Consider the following 19,067-nt stretch of genomic DNA (forward strand, 5'->3'; position numbering starts at 1 on the left):
GATAGCATACATTATGACCCTAAACATTACCTGACCTTAAATGGAAACAGACAATATTGCTAATAAAATATTGTTACAGATTATATTGGAAAAACCTTATAAGTAAACTCTTGGTGTTCATCATACACAGTCTAACTTTTACTTTGTATGTCTGTTATAGCACATGTTATTTAATAGAAAATCCCATTGTTTTGACAACATATCAGAACTTGATACTCATTTTAATCTACCTATTCCCTTTTTTCCAAGCTTTGCTATTATCCCTAAATGATTAAATGCCCATAAATTATTATTCTAATAGCCCATGAATATATTGTGAATATTGAACACATTTCTGAATCAATTCTATTTTTCAACTATAATTAGATTAGTTGTTTAGGGAAAAAAATATGTTCTGAAAAATCATAAAGTCTCTTTAAGGTAGTTAAAACATTGAGTCAAATCTATCTCAGTGTAGAATTTTTCCACAGCATCATTTATTATGCATCTCACCAAGCCTGAATCATATTAACAGATTCAAACATATTTTCACATTCTTACAGAATATATTGATTTGGTTATTTGACTGCTTTATGATTTCTTCTTTATGGAATAATAAGAGGGGGAATAAGACAAAATATTTTTAAAAGGACAAAATTGGCAAAATAGAATTATCTCTGTATCACTGAGTTTTCGGAATAACAAGGAGAAGCAAGATTACTGGCATTATTGTTGAGTAGCCTCCTATGCATGCATTGCAGGGAATAAAGCTCTGTTGGTTTCTGTACTAAGTAGAATTCTAGAGAGAAAACAGTGGTAATATCACTTCCAAATAGCCTAGTTAAAAGACACTTTGAGGCAGGGCGTGGTGGCTCATGCTTGTAATCCCAGTACTTTGGGAGGCCGAGACAGGATGATCACTTGAGGTCAGGAGTTCAAGACCAGCCTGGCCAAGATGGTGAAACCTTGTCTCTACTAAAAACACAAAAATTAGCCAGGTGTGATGTTGGGCACCTGTAATCCCAGCTACTCAGGATGCTGAGGCAGGAGAATCACTTGAACCCAGGAGATGGAGTTTGCAGTGAGATGAAATTGTGCCACTGCACTCCAGCCTGGGTAACAAGAGTGAAACTCTGTCTAAAAACAAACAAACAAACAAAAAACACACTTTGAAAGATTGCTTCTCAGATCTCAGAAATACAGCAGAAGCTCCAAGTACCTTATTGATAACCTGAAATTTATAAACCTGGATGTCATCAGTTTCAACCTGTTCTGATATAAACCTCATGATTTTACATGGTAAATTTAGAATCACATTGTGACCCAAAGGAAATAAAGTAATTTTAATAATGGAGAAAATTAACAGGGATTAGACCAGTCCAAATTTCATCTAAAATGTGTCTCATGTAGGGAAGCACAGCTTTGGTAGGCCCTTAACGTAAGTCTGTCAGTATATTGCAAATACCTTTAAGATTTGAGAAATCATTTTATAAGAGAACAAAAATACTTTTAAAGGTATAAAATGTACAGATTTATTCATATTTCCTTTGAGCTTCCTGCTTTTTGCTTATTAATTCATAGTATTTTATTAGAGGTTCTGGATATGAACCCTTTGTTACATAATATAAGTACTTACCCCATTGTTGATTTTAAATTTATTTTTACTACATTAATGGGTCATTTTTGTGAACAAAAGTTTTTAACTTTAATGTACTCATCAATTTTTCTCTATGAAAAATATTTTTGTGTATATTTAACAAATCGTTTACTCTAATTTTGAAAACAGTCATCAATGTTTTCTTCTAAAAGTCTTATTATTTTAACATTTGATTTTAAAAGTACATAAATATACAATTGAGATATATATATAGTGGTATAGAGGTTAAAGTTCATCTTTTAATACAAAAATTCAACCAGCAAAATTTATTTTTTAAAAGGATAATCTCTTATTATTATTATACTAAGATTTGGTAATAAATCAAGTAATCATGTATGTGTAGTATTTCTGGACTCCTATTCTGTAATATTAGTCCATCTATACATCTACCCTTCTATCAATAAAACCTTAATCTAATTAGTGCTGATTATAACAAGTTTGTATCTTTAAATTTGTTCTTTTTTTCTTGTCTTTTTCTCCTCTTTCTACATTTTCTATTTTTTTTTTTATTTTGAAGACTGCCTTGAGTACTCTGGCTGTTTGAATGTTCATATTAATTTTAGAGGCAACTTATCTGTTTCATAAATGTCCTTAACAGCACTGCACCAAAAAGAATGTCCAAATCCATTTAATAACTATAAGAAAAACACTCTGTTTTATTTAATATCAAGAAAATACAAATTAAAACTTGCATTTTTAAGACTTGTATAATTTAAAACAACTACAAACCTATTAAAATTCCTAAGGTGAAAGTCAGCATTATTTTTGCAAAGATGTGATGCAAATGAAGTTCTCACACACTACTGGGAGAAGTTTAAATTAAAATTACTTTGGAAAACAGCCAGTGTATACTAAACCTAAACATACATTTTCCTACACTACATACATGTGTAAGAATGTTTATAGAATTGTAACTTATAGCAGCTCCCAAAATAACCAAAAAGGAAACAAGTCAAATACCCAACATCAGTAAAGTCAATATAGAAATGTGGAATATTCTTTCAATTGACTAGGAAACAGCAAAGAAAATGACCTATATTTATATGCAATAACGTGATATTAGCAAAAGAAGCCAGGCAGATACTCTATATTTCCAAGGTTGGTGGTATCTGCCTGGTTATCATAAAAAGTAGACAGCACTATGGTCATAGCAGGCTGAATAACTATTGCTTTTACTGTAAAGAAAGTGACTAGTACAAGGGGCTCTGGCTTTGTGGTAATGTTTTGCTTCTTAATCTGTGTACTTATCATGTAGATATGCTCATTATTTGAAAATTCTGTAAACTCTACCCTTAATATTTCTGTATTTTTCTCTCTCTCTCTCTCTCTCTATATATATGCTCCATATATATAGTGTAAGTCCATTTTCATACCGTTATAAAGAATGACCTGGGACTTGGTAATTTATAAAGGAAAGAGATTTATTGACTCATAGTCCTGCATGACTGGGGAGGCCTCAGAAAACTTGCAATCATGGTGGAAGGGGAACAATGGCAGAAGAGATAGAGAGAGTGGGGGGAATCTACCAAACACTTTAAGCCATCAGATCTCATGAGAATTCACTCACTATCATGAGAACAACAGGGGGAAACCATTTCCATGATCCAATCCAATTTCCTCCCACCAGGTCCCTCTCTCAACATGTGGGAATTACATTTCAAGATGAGATTTGGGTTGGGACACAAAGCCCAACCACATCTTATTCATCTGTATAAAATATTCATAAAATTCCAAATAAGTTTTAAGGAGAAAAACAGAATTGGACAAGATAAAGTGGACAGAGTGGGAATAGCTCCTTTTTGAGGAACTGTCTCTAAAAGGAAGTAAATAGTGGTACAACACATATAGACTGAATGCTGTTGCTTCTTTTCATAAAACATGTATAAAAGGAAATATATAATAATCTGCTAATTTTCTTAGTTTTATGACAAATTCCCCCTTAAAAATTACATATACGTAAGGCACATAATGGAATCCGAAGCAATCAATATAACCCTGACTTACACAAACATGGACATTTGAAATTGATCTTTGTTTCTTGACAAATATCAAGTTAATTGTCAAATGTTGTAATAGTATATTCAGATTCATAGTTAATAGATTTCTGTTTAAATACATTTATATCATAAATGTGGATGGTAGAATATTTTCTTATCTGCCCTAAAACTACCATCATGATTAAATTGCTATTATTTGGTACTCTAAATATAGACATTGGTTTTAGTCTAATTTTTGCTGATTCTGAAGAATTGAATGGCAGAATTTTCTTGTTCAGTTTTTTCTTCATGGTGAAACTGGAAATACTTCAATAACATGACAATATATTCTTATATTAAATATTTTCAGCTGAAACATACCTTAGCTCTTTTTTTATATCGTTAGACTATAATATTATAATGTGTCATATGCCAGAATTATATACCTTACTAGACTTACCTAAAAAAGTATTTCAAGGTAACAGCATCTTTTATTATAGATTTCCTTATTGTTCCTGAAACCAAAATAAATAAATAAATAGTTTTTTATGTCTACCACTTTCGGGATGCTGAAACATCTTGTAGAAATATTATGATAATAACTGAATTATTTACTTGTATGTGTTCAAACTGTTATTGCTTGAATAGGTAAATATATATATGTATATAAGATTTCTGTATTAATTCATGACAGATTTATAAATATATATTATTATTATTTCACATAGCATATTTCTCTGGGCAATTCTTTAATTACCAGGAAGATGATTTATAAGTAATGTCCAGTAAGTATTTAGGAAGCAGTAGGAACAAATTTGTCATCTTAGGTCACAAATGATGCTAAGAAACACCTAACAAAATATCACATTTATAAGAGAAATCTTATATGATAAGGAAATATATGAACTGATGTATTTAGCACAAGAGGAATAACCATTAAACCAATAGGCATACATGAAGCACTTACTTTGTGCAGCGCATAGCTACCATAAAATTTTAAGCTATGAAGATTAGAAGGTGAAGTTGGTAGAAAAACAGGTGTAATGTGTAAAGTAAACTATTTATGTGTGACACGGCATTCTGCATCATACCATGACACTCTGCTTATTGACATGTTGAACTGTGCAATACTAATTTAATATGAATAGCATGTTGTTTTTGTTTAGACTTTTAGTAAATAGATTGAATACATACCTTGATAGTTATATATATCAAATCTTATATAAAATTTAAAAATTTTGGGGAGGCTGAGGCAGGCAGATCACAAGGTCAGAAGTTCAAAACCAGCATGGCAAATATGGTGAAACCCCGTCTCTATTAAAAATACAAAAATTAGCTGGGTGTGGTGATGGGCACCTGTAGTCCCAGCTACTCTGGAAGCTGAGGCAGGAGAATCGCTTGAAGAAGGAGGTTACAGTGAGCCAAGATCAAGCCATTGCACTCCAACCTAGGCAACAGAGCAAGACTCTGTGTCAAAAAAAAAAAAAAAAAAATTACAAATTTTATCAAGAAAATGTATTTCAGAAATTTAGAGTACATTAAAAAAGAATACTGCTTCAGAAAAATCGGGAATCTTAAAAAGTGCTTATGCTTCTAATTGTTCCTACATAGCTTTAGATTGACTTCTATTTATATAGCAAAATAATACAAATACTTGGGAAAATAGATGACATTTAAAAAACAATATTTGATGTGCCCTACATTTTGTACATCATTACATTAAGTGAGAAAGCAATAAAACAATTTTTAAGAAGAAACATTTTCTACTAATATATTAAAATACACTTTAAAATATATTTTGCAACATATTTAACTATATAGTTTTATAATTATATATTTTAACATGTCAATTATCTTTAACATATATGCCATATTAAATATAATGTACAGGATACATATATATACATATATAGATATTTAATACAGTGTGTATTATATACACATGTGCTCACATACATAAAGTTATTTATCAGAGCAAAGAGTTTTACGATAACATAAAATTTGTTCACTGAATTAAACTGTTGCATCCAGAAGAGGTACTGAATAAGAATCTGAGTGCAAGTGTGTTTTTTGGGGGTGTGGAGGGAGATGATCCTGTGAAATATGTGAGAGGAGTAAAAAAATAAGACAGGTAAGAAAAGAAAATCTATACAGGTTGTAATGTTAAGAAAGTTCTCTGTATGGACAGTTAGAGTTGATCACCTTTGGGCACCTGTGGGAAACAGTGTGGAACATTGATTAGTTAATTTGAGGGCCACAGAAATAAGAGTATTTGTACTTCTACTCATTTATTTGTTGAGAGCAGTGATGGAGGGTGCTTAGTCCTAGGACTTGTGATCTCTCCAGCCTGTAAACCTAGAAGTGGAGCCCGTGGTAGAGAAGGTGCTTGCAGTAGGACAATACCTACATGCAGGAGAATAACAGCAAATGCTGAGGGACATGGGAGAGGTGATCAGGGTGAACAAGAAATGACAATAACAGCGTTGTAGAAAGAAGTCTACAATGGCCACCAAAATTCCCACCCTTTGGTATATACGGCCTGTATAATCCCCTCCCTTGAGTCCAATCAGAAACTTGTAAATATGATAGATCTCACTCTGTGGTTATGTAACATTATATGGAAGAAGGGATTTCACATGTGTCATTAAGATGACAAATTAGTTACTTTGGAGTAAATCAAACGAGACGGTATCTGGGTGCATCTGATTTAATCAGGTGGGACCTCTTAAAAATCATGATAAATAATGATTGAGATTTTTCTCTTGCTTACTTTGAAGGAAGCAGAAGCTGCCATGGTTCTTACAGCTGTAAGGAACTGAATTCTGCTACCTACCTGAATGAGTTTGTGGGACTGCAATCTTGGCTAACACCCTGATTAAAGCCTTGTGAGAGCTTGAGCAGAATCCACTTATGCGGTGCCTGGACTTCTGACTTATAGAAACTGTGAGAAAATAAATTTTCAGTTTCTATGTTTATGGTAATTTGTAATATAACAATAGAACACAAATACACATGCATATATTAAGAAATATACATAAAAACTTTAGATTCTTGTTTTTAAAAAATCTGTCTTTGCCATTTATTTCTCATTTCACTAGCTGAGAATGATTGTATTATCCCATTCACTAAATCTTAATATCCATTTCACTTGTAATGTTTCTTTTACTGAACATATATGCACATTCTTGCCCAACCTGGAAGGTTTCCCAAGATTACCTATTAAGCATTCCATCATTTTTCCATGGGGAGAGCAGTTCTGTCTCTTTGTTCTAATAGTGGTGTTGCTGTTTTGCTTTGTGTATTAGTCTGCTTAAGCTGCTGTAACAAGATACCACAGATGACTGGCTCAAACAAGAAACATTTATTTTCTCACAGTTCTGGAGGCCAGAAGTCCAAGGTCAAGTTGCTGGGAGGGCTGGTTTCTAACGAAGCCTATCTTCTCGGCTTGCAACAGCCACCATCTGGCTGTTGTTCCACACAGACTTTCTTCTGTGCAAAGATAGACAGGAGCATTCTGAGTTCTCTTTTTTATCGGACAGATTAGGGCCCAACTTTTATGGTTTCATTTAACCTTAACAATCTCTTGAAGAGGCTCTGTCTCCAAACCCAGTCAAACAAAGGGTTAGGGCTTCAACATAACAAGGTTGTGGAGGTACAATCCAGTCCATAATATTTTTATTGCCACTATTTTTAAACTGCTACCTATAGCTCCAAAACTTCAGCCACCATATTTTCTGTTAAACCATTTAACATCATGCTCTACTTTTTAATAACCACCTCCACCACATTCCTCACCTCTTGTCTACACTGATCCACTACTCCAGGTCTACATCTACTCTCTTTACCTCAATTACCAAGTGACCTTCTGAACACTTCTGTGTCCGCTATGTGTCTTCTGTATCTACACATTGCCTTCTGTGTCTAGCCTATACAAATTTCCACCAGAGTGCTATATGTAACACACCCATACACATTCATTAATTTTAATGACAAAAATTGCAATTACTTTTGCAGCAACCTAATAGTTCATTCTGTACTGCTATACCAGAATACCACAGACTAGAACATTTATAATGAACATAAATTTATTTGGCTCACAGTTCTAGATGTTGGAAAGTACTAGATCAAGGGGTTATATCTGTTGATAGCCTTGTTGATGCATCATATAATGACAGAAGGTAACACAGAGATGAGAGAGAGAGAGAAGAGGGACAAATGTATTCTTTTATAAAGAACCCATTCTCACAATAATGAACTCATTCCCACAATAATAGCATCAATCTATTCATGAGGTCATAGCTCTTATGAGTTAATTATCTCTTAGTGGTTCCGCCTCTCAACACTATTGCATTGAGGATCAAGCTTTCAACATATAAACCTTGGAGGAACATATTAAAACCATAGCACATACATATCACACAGTAGACATTTTGTGAATGCATTTTATGACTCCAAAATAATATACTGATTAATATTAAAATGTATATACATATAAGGGGGAGACGCCATAAGAAAAAAGCTACCTTATCTGAGCTTCCCATTTATTGCCTGAAAAAGAGGTCCCAATCCAGACATCAAGAGAAGGCTCTTGGATCTTGCTCGGTAAAGCATTCAAGACAAATCACAAAGCACAGTGAAAGAAGTAAGTTCATTAGAAACTACTCTGTTACAGAGTAGTGCATCCTCAGAAAGAAGGAAGAGGAAGTTACCACCTTTTGTTAGTGTCTCTACTTATCAGAAACTCTAAGGAGCTGTGATTAAACGTGGAATGTAGAGATCTGTGTACTGAAGGGAGGGGGTGTTGGTGATATCAATAACCACTAGTCCTTCAACTTAGGCCTGCACATTAATGTTATCTCTGAGTAAAGTTGACTGCACTTTTAGGATATCTGCACATTCTACAGGTTTGGTCGGGGATGTACTGTAAGACCATAAATATTCTACAGTTATAACTGGTGGTCAGCTTATCATGTGACTATTTTCAGACCGTAAGTATAAAAGGCACCTTATAGGTGCCTTGTGAGTGCCTAGCTACTCACTTCAAGATGCAGTCACTGTAATCATGTTCTATTAAACCAGGGCCCTGGTAAGCAGGGATTCCTCTAACACATTCACCTACTCTTACCTCTACCCACAGGAAAGAGGTCAACATTGTGTTTCCAAGTCCTTTGAAGAAAAACTATGTAGAATTCTTCTCAATTGGAAAATGATACAGAAAAGTGATCAGAATAAATGTAGACGCTGCCTTAAATATAAAAGTTTTCCAAGAATATAGCAAGAATTTGGAATTATCCCCAAATTTTGTTGATATTCTGAGGAATGAGTAACATAAACGCAACTGCTATACAGATTTTTATAGAGAAAAAAGACCACAGAGGAACATGCCTTCCAGGGAAGTATGAGCCTAGATCCAGGACTTTAGGTCTCAGCAAAAAGTTCCACTCCCATAAACACAAGTTACGGGGCTTCTAATCTTTAAGAATCACATAGGCTCAGACAGTCTATCCATGATTACTGCTTGAAACAAGATAAACAGAGCACTAACCAAATATTCTAGACCGCAGTATACCTTATGGAAGCTCTCTTGACCTTTGAGGCTGACTTCATAATGAATTGAATAAGGGCTCTCTGTCATTTTAACTTAATTGAGAAGAAATAAGTTTTATAATGTATTTTGTTTAGATTTTTGTTGCAGTTTCGCCTAGTGTACCTTAATGTAGCAGTTTCTCATTGTTTGAACTAGTACTCTGGGTTCTTTGTCCTAGGTCCAAGAAAATTAAGGAATATAAACACAAAGGTGAGGCTGAAGCAGAAGTTTAATAAGTGAAAAAATAAAGCTCTCCACAGCAGAAAGGGGAGTCCAAGTGGATTGCCTGGTTACAGCTGAATTAAAGTTTTTTATAAGAAACTGCTCTCCTCTCTGTAACTGTTTGAGTAAATTTTCTTACCAGTAAAGCTGTCTGTCCAACTCCCCTTCTCTTATGCAGCTGTGTGTATGTCTCTAGGCAAGTACAAAGTGCTACTTCTCTTGTTTGTGTAACCGTGAGTTTGTTTTAGGTAAGCCCCCTCCTGCCTGTGCAAGTTCCCACCATGTATATGCATGAAAAGGGGCGGAAACTTTCTCCTGGGAGCTCACTAATTGTACAAAGAAAACAGAGCTTCTGTGCTGAACCCTGTTTGCTTGTCTGTGTGCAAGTGCAGCCTGAGTTTTTTTTTTTCCCAAGTGGTTTTATTTTTGCCTGTTGCTGGGACTTTTCAGGCAGGCCACTTCAGCGGTCTGAATTTTTGCCAAATGATTTTTCCTTTCTTTCTCCCTCACTTTCAAGGTCAAGTAAAATTTATGTCATGTTATATCTACATCTAGAAAAACAGGTAGATAGATAAATCAATTAGCAGATGTATCCTTATACCTACCTAACTTCCTAGACAAGGAAGCTATAATTAAACCTAACTTCCTAGAACAAGGAAGTTAGGTAGGCATCCACATACATACCTAAACAAAGAATAGTTATATGGATAATTTTTTACAGATATAGGGGGTACAAGCACAATTTTATTACATGAATAGCCTGCATAGTGGTGAAATCATGGCTTTTGGTGAAACCATCACCCAATTAGTGTACATTGTAGCCCCATTAATTAATTTTTCATCCCTCAATGCCTACCTTCCCACCCTTCTGAGTTTCCAAGTTCTATTATTCTACTTTCTATTATTCTGTTTTCCATGTGTACAAATTATTTAGCTCCAGAAAAGAAATTTTATTATATAAAAGATATCTGCACTGAGATACAGAAATTGATAAGTAGATAGAAAAAATGAAGTTAGATAATTTTCCTAATAATAAATATTTTTAAAATCTGCATACGAATTACAGGAGTAAAGACATCAGCCCTTGTGTATCACTTTACCCACTATTGAATCGTGGTTACTTCAGGGATTCCTATTTAACAGCCTTTAATTAGGGAAAACTAGGAAACATATTTAACCAACTAAAACTTCAGGCTAGATTTGGGCAGGAAGTTAATAATTATACAAATTAGAAAGAGGCCAAAATGATGAAGTTAATGTCTCTCCCAATTGAAGAAAAAGTTATTCAACTACCAGGAGACTAGAAAATAGTTAAGCAGCTAATTAGTAGTCTTAAAATGTCTTTAATGCTGAAGACTCTTTAGCTAAATGAATTCTTACTGAGAAACTCTGAGCGAAAAGTAACTATTAAGAATACATGATTTCTGCCTTCATCAACTGCATACTATACTCTTAAAGGATAGAATTAGTATGCCATGAGTATTTCACAATAACAGAAAGTGTAATAAAGGATTAAAATAAATACAAAGCAAATTTACAAAAACACACAAATGTAAACATTTAATTGTGGCTGAGAGACATAACTAATGTGAAGGCTGTCATTAGAATACTCAAAGACCTTGACAATTAATCTCTATGACTTTATACAAGTTACTTATTCTTTGTAAGTCTTAATTTTCTCATTTTAAAAATAGTCTTAATAATGGCATTCATCTCATGGCATTTCAGGGAGAATTTAAAAAGACAATCAGAGGATTTTTAAGTCAGTGAAAATTCTCTGTATGATACTATAGATGGCAGACACATGTCATTATAAATTTGTCCAAACCCATAGAATGTAGGACAATCAGAGTGAACCCAAATGTAAAGTATCAATTTTGCATGACAGTATGTCAATGTGGGTTCATCAGTTGTAACAAACGTATCACTCTGAAGGAGGATATTGATAATATTGAGGAAGCTATATATGTATCAAGAAAGAGGGTATATGTGGAATCTCCATACCTGCTGCCTAATTTGTCTGTGAACCTAAAACTAGTGTAAAAAAAAATAAAATTGTTTAAAAATGAAAACAAACAAATTTTTTTAGAAAGATCATCTGTGTTAAGCATTTAAATTTTGAGTTCAGTTAATATTGTCATGCTTTGTATGGCCATAAATTAGATCACTTTATTAAAACTGTGGACAATATTACAGAAGAAAGGCAATATGAGAAAGTGAGAGGAAATAATCCCTATTTTAAGTGTCACAGCCTGGACAACATACCAAGACCCTCATTTACCTCCAGAATTTTAGAAAATCATCAGGGCATGGTGACACGTGCCTGCAGTACCAGCTTCTTGGGAGGCTGAAGTGGGAAGATAACTTGAGCTCAGCAGGTCAAAGCTACAGTGAGCCGTGATTGAAGCACTGCACTCTGGCCTGCACCATAGAGCAAGACCGTCTGAAAAGACAAGACAAGACAGTGTCATTGTAGATATAATGAAAATAATGGACATAGGCATTTCAGAATTGAAAAAAAATTCTTAATTGCTTTGTATATCTCTGTACTTGGTTTCTGGTTAAGTAAAATTGTAGAAGTTGCAAGGCTGGGTGTGGTAGCTCATGCCTATTATCCTAGTGCTTTGGGAGACTATGGTGGGAGAATCACTTGAGTCTAGGAGTTCAAGCCCAGCCTGAGCAACATAGTGAGGCTTCATCTCTACAAGAAAAATTACAAATTAGCTGAGCATGGTGGGGTGTGCTTTTAGTCTTGGGTACTTAGGAGGCTGAGGTAAGGAGATTGCTTGAGCCCAAAAATTAGAGACTGCAGTGAGCTATTTTTATGCCACTGTGGTCCAGCCTACCTGAGTGACAAAGTGAGACCCTGTCTTAAAAAAAAATAATAAGTTATTCAGGAAAATAATCCCTAAAGATCCTTATGGGTAAATGCTTGGAGTAGAGAAAAAAGACAACATATGTGTGCAAAAGAGTGGATTATTTAATCATGACAGTTTGATTGAATTAGGACAATAAAAATGTTTTGATGGCAGAAATGAATGGCCATTTTAATGATACTGGTGGATGAATAAAGTAAGGAAGTTGGGTGAAAGAACTGAAGAGATAAAGAACATTGAATTTGAGATGGACTAGAAAATACTATAGATAATGTTAGAAAAGTTGTCAATGAATTTTCTATACTGGTGGAAATTTATGGGAAAGAAAGACAAATTGTATAAACAACAAGAATAAAAAGGTTTTATAAAATCCCACAGAGAACAAGGGCACATTATTCTCCTATACATAAAGTTTGCCAAAGTTACTATAATTCTTTACTTGACAGCATCATATATAAGATTGAAGAAAGGGTAAAATTAAAATTTATCTGCATAAAATTATTTAAGTTTATGTGTTCAGATTTTTAAAAAATATCCTCTACACATAGCATGTCAAAAATATTAAAACGAGTGAAATAAAAGGCATGCAATTTTACTAACAGCTGAACAAACGACCAAATGATGTAGAATTTACATGACTCCTGGGCTCTGGGCCTGAAATCTAACAGAGAAACTCAAGCAATTTCATTCTGTTGAATAAAAAGAATTAAATGGCCTACATAAAGTGGACAAATAGAATCAGAAAAGCTTTTTAAAACTGGAGCATAGAGTAAATATCCCACTTTTATTAAACTGAGGGATAATAAAAGACTGACATTGACCTGTGTCTGGAAGCTGTGAATTAAGAGGACAAGAGATCGTAGACACATTCCTCTAACTGAAACCTGAGCCAAGCTTCCTGTTAAAGTAAGCAGAGAGCTAGACATGAGCAGGAAAGGGGCCCCCAGAGGAAGGAAGCCCTGGAAACCTTGCCCCAATAGTAATAAATGCTCCACTAGGAAAAACAAAAACAAAAACAAACAAACAACAACAAAAACAATAGCCACATGTGGACTTGTGCTTAGACTTATCTAGCTCTAACTGAGACTTATCTGGTCCTAGAAAGTAATAACTTCAGTAGAGTAGGGACCTTTCCCAGCAGTGAGCATGCATGCTTTGACTTTGCTTGCCTTTTGCTTATTAAATAATAAAAGTAACACCCCTGGGTAGAGATTGACAATATGAATGAGACACGCAATATTTGTGCTAGCACGTACAGCTACAGTGCATGCATGCCCAGGTGACCATCCAAAAATACAGACTACTAATAGTAATACCTCTTCACACACCTTTATGAATATTCATGTAAGACTCCCATAAAGGGGGTTCCCCAGTGCCAGTCATGCTGTTTCATTCTGTAGCAGGTTTCTCTGACCTAGCTTTCAGAGCAGTTTCACTTTCACTGTCAGGTCTGTTTCATTCTCAAGTGGCCACTCTGACTTTGCTTTCAGAGTGTCTTTCAGTTTAGATAAACTTTGCTACTGCTTAACTCTCATCGTGTCTCTTGGCTGAATTCTTTCTTCCAAGAAGGCAAGAAACAAGGACTCTGCACTTCCTGATAACATTTCCACTGGCATTTGTTCATTCTTCATTTCTCTTTCTCTTTTTCTGTCTTTCTATATTCTTTTCCTTAATTTCATATATTAAGAAGGTACAGAAATGCTAAACTACCCGTATAACACCTATTTGAGTACTATGTTTTATGGAAGGTTACATAGAATCCAGAAGAGATTCTTCATTTGTAAATTTAAGAGAAACTGAAATAGGTAAAGAGGCACAAAAAAAGGTACAGGGAAAGAATGAGAAATGTGTGTGTGAAAGAGAGAGAAAACAATATTAAAATAGTGTTCATGGGAGCCAACTTCCATTTGACAGCATGAGAAGCTCTATTGACCAACTTCCCAGTGAAACTGATGTAAATTCCAAAAAAACAATGACCAGAAGCCACTGGAAAACATTCTAAAGGTAAACAGCAAGCAAGGAAACATCTATTCAAGAAATTCTGTGAAAATGTGTTAAGAAAAAAGGCAGTTTATGGTATTTGAACAAAGAATAATTCGTTTTTCATTACCTCCCAGATCAGGGAGGCAGAGACTCCACTCCAGACTGCTGTTGCCAAGAACACTGGATCCCATCTTTTCACCTGTTATTTGGTGGGCTCTCTTCCCAAGAAGAATAGGACATCAGCATTTTTCAGTATACTCTCAGCTACCTATTGCCAAGGCTAAGTCTTGGGTGAATACAACTGAGAAATGGAGCTCTATCCTCCTGCCTACCCCTCACTGAGGCAATGAAGGATTTATGTTGGGCATGGCACCACAAAGAATACTAGGAGTCCTGATTACCAATCAGGTTCATGAGGCAGTGCTTCCCTGCTGTGGGAGGCAAGCCAAAATTCTTTCCACCTATCACTGAGCAATTAGATACTTCAGTGGGAGTGTCACTCAGCCAGAAATTTGTTAGTGCTCTATCCTCAAGCTCCATAGCCCTAGGGGCATATGGGGCAGTAGGCCATGCAGCAGATAGCTCCTAATCTCTTTCCAAAGGAATATCTTTTGCAATAGAGCTTGGTTAAGTTGAAGCCTAAGTAGAGGTTGTGGTGATGAAATGTATTTCGGTGAGCCTATTTCTTAAGATATAGGCTAAACTCTAGGCTAGCTAGTATGAATGAGAGTCCCTGGCAATAAGACAATTAGGGGAAGACCTGCTAAGGTCAGAACAAACATCAAATACTGACCACAGAAACATTCTATTAAGAATACCACAATTTGTTTGGGTTCCTTTGTAGAACCATTTATACACCAGAACATTTTTTAAGACACTTTACCAATCACTTGGCAATTAGTGGGTGATATGCTTTGGTTTTGCGTCCCCACCCAAATCTCATGTTGAATTGTAATCTTCAACATTGAGGGAGAGACCGGGTGGGAGGTGATTGGATTTGGGGGGTGGATTTCCCCCTTGCTGTTCTTATAATAGTGTGTGAATTCTCACAAGATCTAGAATACTGAAAGTGTGTTTGACAACCTAACTTGTGCTAGCCTAACCGACTCCATCTTAGCTGTGAGTCTGACTGACTCCATCTTAGCTCCTCCACCCACTGTTTCTCCCTTAAGTGCACTGTGCTGGGTCATGTTGTGCTTAGAACTATAGAAACATATAACCGTTGTAAACATATGCTGCTTGACAAGCCCCCTTGCTATTGTGAATACCTCCTTGGTTGACTATGGAAAGTACCCAATGTCCCCCTTGGCAACCAGCAATCATGGGAACCACTTGTGATACCCTCCTTAGTTAATCAACAATCATGGGAGCCTCCTGATTCCTAATTACCAGCCTCCTCCCCTAACCTGTCAATTCTGCTTCTGTAAAATTCTGCTTCAGCTAGGTTCCCCAATCCTGTACCCTAATCAGGGTATAAAAGAAAATCAAGCCCCTTCCTTGGGGCCGAGAGATTTTGAGCATGAGCTGACTCTCGGTTGCCAGCAATAAAGGACTCACAATCAGATTTCAGAGTGTGGCGATTTCCTAACAACTTGCTCGGATATAACATGTGTGGCACTTTTGCCTTCACTCTGTCTCTCTCTCCTGTTGCCATGTAAAGATGTGCTCACTTCCCATCCTTCCTCTGCCATGATTGCAAGTTTTTTAGGCCTCTACAGCCATGCTTCATGTACAACCTGTGGAACTGAGTCAACTAAACATCTTTTCTTTGTAAATTACCCAACCTCAGGTAGATCTTTATAGCAGTGTGAGAAGAGACGAATACATGGAGTTAAACACTAGGTTCAGATAGGCCAGAAAAAGAAAGGAAGGGAGCCCCACTGAAATAGTTATCATCTGAGGATGACTGAGCATACACAAAACTGTGCCTGCTTGAGAAGTAATATTAGAGGTGGAAGGGGAAATAACCTACTAAAATAATGTAGTGAATCACTAAGGTAATAAACAATAAAATAACACTGGAAAGAAATAGGGGAATGGGAGACCAATAACCAGAGTTGCTAAAATATACAATCTAAATTTTCACTTTCCAAGAAAAAATTATGTGGCATACAAAGAAACAGCAAAATACAACAAGCAACAGAAACCAGATGTGGGAGACACCAGATGTCAGATTTATAAGAAAAAAATTCCAAAATGGCCATTATAAATAGATTCACAAAACTAAAAAGATTAAGAAATAAATAAAAATATGATGACAATATATCAAATAGAGAATATCAATAAAGTGATAGAAATTACAAAAATAAATAAAAGTATGATAATATCATATCAGAGAATATCATAAAGTGATTGAATCATAATACAAGAAAATGTGGATTTGAAAAATATAATAACTAAAAACAAAACAAAAAATAACCTCTTGGGTTGCTCACAAGTAGATTTCACCTGACAGAAGAAGGAGTAAGCAAACTACAAGATAGATTGATAAAGAGCATGCAAGCCCAAGAATAGAGGGATAAAAGAGTGAAGATAAATGAAGAAAGACTCAAGAAAATTTGGGACACCATGAAGCATACTGACATACATTTAATTATATTATGAAAAAAGAGAGAAGAGAGTGAGACAGAGCAGTATCCCGTCTCAGGCCCTTGTGAGACCCTCGTAAGCATGGAAATGAATAAAAATCTTGAAATTTTTTAAGGAAATCACAGACATGTAACTATCCTGAAAAAGTAAGTGAGCAACTTGATAAGCAAGTTAAATAGTAGCTTAAATCAACAGTCACCCAAATAAGTTAAAACCACAAGATGTTTGGTTACCTACAGAAACTAATGATAACATCTTGATCTATGTCCCTGAATTGTTTTTCAGAAATCCAGATCCCGCCACCAAATGGATCCACTGGCTTGTAGACCTCAGGAAAAGAGGAACTGAGAGTTGAACTCTTGCTGCCATTCTTTGCTCTGCATTTCATCCGACAGGCCTGGAAGAAGTCTTGACTATGGGCTAGACATCTCATTCTGCTGCCCCCAAGTTTGTATACAAAGCTTTGCTTCCTTAACCAATTATAAACCAGATCATCTTTAAATCCATCTATGACCATAACCCCCTTGATTTAAGATATTTCGTGTTTTTAAGCCAAAGCAATGTATAACCTTCACGTATTGATTTACAATTTTGCCTGTAACTTCTGCTTTCCTGAAATGTACCCTGCCTTTAAAAACCCTTGCTTATAAACCATCTGAGAGGTTGAGCCTTTAGCCTATGCTGCTTGATTCTTCTTGCTTGGTGCCCTGTAAATAAACACCTTTCTTTCTCCCACTATAAAACCTCAGTGCGGATGTTTGGCCTTACTACATGAGGCAAGTAGACTCCAGTGCAGTTTGGTAACAGAGAAAGGAGAGAAAAATGTTGGAATAAAATCACAGCTAAAATCATGCCTAAATTTATTACAAAATATTGTACACATCCAGTTAGCTCAACAAACTCCAAAGAGAATAAGCTCAAAGAGATTCACAAAAATGAAAGCCAAATATATTTTCTCATATAAACAAAAACTGAAAATCTGTTACAAACTGATTTGTCTTACAAACATACTAAGGAAAGTTCTTCAGACTGAAAACAATTGGAACCAGACAGTGTATAATTCAAATCTGTATACACAGAGAAATAGTAATAATCATGTAACTAATTATAAAAGACAATATGATTGCATATTTATTCACCTCTGCTTTTTTGACTAATATGAAAAGCAATTGCAAAAAGTAATATGTGTAATGTTGAATAGGCTTGCAAAATATTGACAGAATAATGCCCCCTCACCCAAGATGTTCACATCTTGATCATTGGAGCATGTAAATACGTGCTTCTTTATATCCAGGATGTATCAAGACAAAAATGGCATAAAGATGTTATCTCAAATCTCAAATCAGTAGAAAAATCACGGATTAGTTTATGGGTGGCATTCAAATAATTGGCTATACATATGTACAATTAGAGTTTTACTTTATAAACAAAAACATGTATAGGTCATTTCCAAAGTGCTTCGTGTATTTCTAGCCCATAACTCCTTTCTTTACATTTCTCGCTACTCCTGCAGATTTCTAAAAGGCTAGAGACCTGTCCAGAATTCATCACAGAGACAAGAAAATTTGATAGCAAACCAAATTTCTGAGACCCTTAGCTACTTCCTCACTTACATTCACTTACTATCTAGATAGAGAAAAGCAGAAAAGCAGCTGTATTTGGGGAATACCTAAAACATTTTGGGAACACATTTGGCTGATGCCATCATTTAGAGAATTTCCTGTGTTGGAAAAACTTGGACAGGGATTTGATTTTGTATTCATATCAGACTTGGGGTTCATGCACCAAACAGAAAGGCTGTGATTCAATATTAAGAAGTATGGTGGATCACAGAAGTATGCTAAAAGTTATGCATGATCTGGATAAATGGGTTCAATCTAACTAGATACAATTTAACATGGACACATGTTACATTCTGCTCTTAAGGAATCAATAATTTATATGCAGAAAAGCCATATGAGAAGAGTATAAAATATTAAGCTTTTTAGTTGAATTTATAGTTGTGTATGTGTCAGTGATAGGATCCAAGTGATTAAAAAGTTAATACAATCTTAAATTGCGTTAAAAGGGAGCGTATAGTCTGAGAGGAGTGAATCTCTGGGTTTATTCTACTGTTCTCTGACAAAGGCATTCCTGAGTACAATGGCTGGAGAATTACCTTTATCCTTAAGAGGTAAATTTTTAAGGAAAAATAATAT

Source organism: Aotus nancymaae, unplaced genomic scaffold (assembly GCF_030222135.1).
Source record: "Aotus nancymaae isolate 86718 unplaced genomic scaffold, 86718_ANA_hifiasm-v0.15.2.pri h1tg000036l, whole genome shotgun sequence".
In the NCBI taxonomy this organism is placed as follows: Eukaryota; Metazoa; Chordata; class Mammalia; order Primates; family Aotidae; genus Aotus; species Aotus nancymaae.